Raw genomic sequence first — 4,303 nt, forward strand, 5'->3', positions numbered from 1 at the left:
TTTAACATGCCATAAGGGTAGGTAGAGAGGCATGGGCACTACCAATGGGCTATAACCAAGGACGCCTCTATGTTAAGCTTGAGGCAATATTATAGTGAGGGTTTTCTTTTGACAAACACCCTTGCCCTTCAAAAAGGATGGTAAATATGGGACCAAAATTTTGTTTACACATTAATTTATTAGTTGTAATAGTAAAACCTTAGCAGGTAATATATTAATTGATTTTTGCCTTTCTAGTGTAATTTTTGACGGGCTTTAAAAAAATTAAAAACGTCAAAAACAAACCGAGTTTGAGCCAGAATGGTGGGTCCGGACACGGTGTGAAAGCCCACCGCCTCCACAGCCAACGATCTTATTCATCTTCACATTAGGAAGGCTCTGAAGCGGAGGAGGAGCCGAGGCCCGAGAGTTCACAGGTTTGGTTTCATCATTTTTCTGACTCTGTCTGCAAGCTTGCGTCTTCTTTACTTTCCATAAATTGAAGATCTTACACCAGATCCAATGCTTTTTTTTTTGGTGAGTCTTGATCAGAAGAAAAACCTGCTAAAAGTTTGATCTATCAAAGGCGATCATGTCTTGTTAATTGTGATATCTAAAGAAATCAATTCAATCGAATGTTAATCAGATCTTAAATGCGTAATTAGAGCCCCTATCCCCTCCCCCCCGACACACACACGCACGAACGCCCGCAAGCAGTTCTAGTCTTACCCTCGTCCTTTTGGCAATCAGAGCTCCAGTGTCGGTTTTCTGGTTTTGCACATCCATCCAATCCCAGCATATCTTATCAGTAGCAGATCCCAGTTGTCCGGATCAAATGGCCTCACCTGGGAGGAGAACCAGATGTCTTCTTTCAGTGATAGTTCTTGCTTTGTCGTATTGCATTCCAGTTGCCCTAGCAGGCATTCACCATCTGTCAATCAAAGATGAGACCCGGGAATTGATCGTGCTTGAACAGTTTGGTTTTACCGGAACTGGACACCTTGATCTTGATGTCAACAATGTGGAATGGTCCAATCCAGGAGATGTGGCCCTTCAGAACAACTACCTGGAATTTATGGGATTCTTTCTTGCCACGGAAGATGACTGGGTACAGGTCATTCGTGAGCTTGAGCAGAAGATCATCGGGTGTGTGCTGCAAAGCCGCGCGGTTCAACGCTTGTTCACATTCCACGAGTTCAGTGGTGCAGGGCCACGCCACTTCAATAACACCTATCCGTCTCCCGGAGCCAATCGCTACATGCTCATGTTCGCCAACTGTGTGCAGGGTGTAAGTGTGTCAATGGCAGTTAGAACCTCTCTCTATAACTTGGAGGGTGACACTAAAGACTTTCTCTCAGAGGGGCAGACTCAGCTTCCAATGCTCTACTTTTGCTTCTTTTGGGTGTATGTTACACTTGCCGGTATCTGGGTTTTCATTTGCATAAAGCAGAAGTTAACTGCACACCGGATACACATTCTCATGGGGGTGTTGGTTGTGTTGAAAGCACTTTACATGTTCTCAGAGGCCGAAGATAAGTTCTATATCAAGAAAACTGGTACTCCACATGGCTGGGATGTTGCCTTTTATGCTTTCAGTTTTCTCAAAGGTGTGATGCTCTTTGTGGTGATCGTGCTGATAGGCACTGGATGGTCATTTCTCAAACCCTACTTACAAGGGAAGGAAAAGAAGGTCCTCATGATTGTGATCCCCTTACAGGTCCTTGCCAACATAGCGACTGTTGTGATTGGAGAAACGGGCCTGTCTTACAAGAATTGGCTCCCTTGGACACAGCTGCTCTTGCTTGTGGATGTTATATGCTGCTGTGCCATTCTATTTCCCATTGTATGGTCAATCAAGCACCTTCGTGAGGCTGCCCGCACCGACGGCAAGGCGGCCAGGAATCTGGTGAAGCTGACCCTGTTCCGGCAGTACTACATTGTGGTGGTGAGCTACATTTACTTCACGCGAATTGTGGTGTTTGCCTTGCAGACTGTCACTTCATATCACTACACATGGGTCAGTGAACTGGCAAGGGAGCTGGCCACTCTAGCTTTCTATGTCTTTACTGGCTACAAGTTTCGCCCTATTCCCCACAATCCGTACTTTGTGCTGGACGAGGAAGAGGAGGAAGCAGCGGCTGAAGAAGCGCTGAAAGATGATGACTTTGAATTGTAGCTCCCTTGAGATGAAATGTGGTTTATGTACGTCCCTTCTCAGCTGACCAGGTTAGCTTGTTGTCATTGTAACCAAATGTTAAGAGTAGCTTAAGCTGGTTCAGACAAACTAGCTACTTATGAGCTTGGGCAAGTGCTAGCATGCAAGCATTTTTGGTGTATGCATTGTTTATTGAAGTCCACTAGGTATTCAGCAGCTACCATAACTTGGGAAAAAAACCTTTCAAATTGCTATCTTCAGTTTTGTTTTTTTAACATTTGAAAATGCATTATAATATTAGCCCCGTTGAGGCAAAATAAGCAAAAAAAAACTGTTGCATACATATTGACCCCTCTACCCTAGTCTGTGTTTGGTTTTGTCTTCCTGCTGTTGGCTTTCTTTGAGTTGGGTGGCTGCTTGACGTCTCTAACATGCTTCACTATTCGATCAATGCAGCCTTTTACATGATTAGTGTTGACAGGAGGAATGCATGATGCTAAGCATCAGCTTTAGCATCATTGTTTCTCATCTCTACATATACAGGAACTGCAAAGTTTATGCCAGCAACTGTCCTTCATATTGGAAGCATAAATTTGGTGTTAAGGAATTGAGTTGACAGATGAAGAGAAGGAAAAGTTCCTGGACTCAATTTTGTATAAAAGCTAGCGTGGGTCCGAGCTCTGATCAACCCAGAATTGGTATGCATGTTAAACAGATGAGGTTGCAGAGGATCTCGTGTTCTCTCTTCATTGATTTAGCTACTGCATGTTGCGATTTGCACCAATTGGTTTCATAAACAAGAGTGGGTGGTGGTGGTGTGTGAGTGGGTGGGGGGGGGGGGGGATGTGTGAAGGGCGGGTTTGGGCTTCATTGGTTTATCATCTCTCCAAAGTTATTTGCAAAGTTTGGTGCTTGGTGCTGCAGTAAGAACATCCCATGACGAGCTCACACACGACTAGTGCAGGAAGAACGTTACTGGTCAGTTTGAACAAAATTAGTTTCAACAAACAAAAGCTCCAATAAGGACATTGGGCTTCTAGAGAAGTCCCACCGAAGGACCTACCTAATGGCTGCTATTTATCGGTGACTATTTATTCGGCATCTTTACCGCTATAAATTGTTCGTGAAGAGTGTCTGGGAGTTTGTCGATTTCTTCAGTTTGTACAAATACTCCTTTATTTCATTCCAACTTGTCTTCATAGCTTTCCTTCTTTTCTTGACCCTATAGTAACTCCTGCAACTTTTGATCTTGCTTCTTTATCTCCCGAAGGTACTCTGTAGGATCATTATTTCTTTCTTCAGATTGTGAGTTCTTAGCTTGAGCTCTTCAACTTCTTGTTCCACCTTCTGCTTGCCTGTTTGCTTTTGTAGTGTGTGCTGGACTTGGTCTGTTCTTGTAGCTTTAGAGTTTTCTTCTTATGCTCCTTGGTCTATAGAGTTAACTCTTCTTTCTCCCTCCTAGCAATTGTCCTTGGATTATTGTCTGCTAAATTTCTTGTCAGTGTGTTTATTGCCATCGCTGCTACTTCCTGGCTAAGCTCTGGTAGAAAGCCTTGCCAAACTTCCATAAGGAATAATTCCTTTATTTTTGGGACGGGATGTGATCATTTGCTTTTCCTGCTCTTCATTGTTTTCTCTGATTGCTGATTGTTCTGTCATTTTTCTTATTCTTTTCTTCTTTCTCATGTTTGTTACTTCGTATCTTTGGTGGGTTACTGTTCATGATTTCCGTTTGGTTATATTGCTTCCTTCATTTCTTCTGAGGATTGATCTTTCTATCTGTCTGCTCTGCCTCTTTGACAATCTTCTAGTCCTAGAGACTTTTGGTTTTTATCTTTACCATTCTTGTCTGCTCGTAGACTTCTTTTTGCTAATTGGCTTGGGGAATTTTCTCTTCTCTTTTGGCTTTATGTTGACTGCATTTGGCTAGTTCATACTGCTTCTAAATGTTTGCTTCTGCCGGTCCTCTGCTCCTGCTGTTTTTCTTACCTTATTGTCATGTGCTTAATAATTTTCCACCCAATTCTAGCATCTTCCATTATATTTTGGACTTGGGCCTGAATAAAGCTTGATGTCGACTATTCATGTTGGTGAATAGATTTTGCTGCTTTTCTTGTTTGTTTGGTTATGCTTGTGATCTATTACTGCATTTTCAAATATTATGTGCCA

General features: G+C 42.8%; 1 pseudogene across 4 annotated transcripts; it reads left to right on the forward strand.

The window, feature by feature from the left end:
* The first annotated feature begins 281 nt into the window (after positions 1 to 281).
* LOC147616788 (protein CANDIDATE G PROTEIN-COUPLED RECEPTOR 7 pseudogene) lies at positions 282 to 3,346 on the forward strand (annotated as a pseudogene). Of its 4 annotated transcripts, none has more exons than XR_015262555.1 (4): positions 282 to 416; positions 730 to 2,205; positions 2,591 to 2,832; positions 3,059 to 3,346. The product of XR_015262555.1 is annotated as a protein CANDIDATE G PROTEIN-COUPLED RECEPTOR 7 pseudogene, transcript variant X2 (transcript). The 4 variants fall into 4 exon arrangements; XR_015262558.1 differs by having other exon boundaries at positions 3,099 to 3,346; XR_015262554.1 differs by lacking the exon at positions 3,059 to 3,346 and having other exon boundaries at positions 2,591 to 2,927.
* The last annotated feature ends 957 nt before the right edge of the window (positions 3,347 to 4,303 follow it).

The sequence above is a fragment of the Cibotium barometz genome, chromosome 38 (assembly GCF_041138505.1).
Source record: "Cibotium barometz isolate CiBa-2024 chromosome 38, ASM4113850v1, whole genome shotgun sequence".
Classification (NCBI taxonomy): Eukaryota; Viridiplantae; Streptophyta; class Polypodiopsida; order Cyatheales; family Cibotiaceae; genus Cibotium; species Cibotium barometz.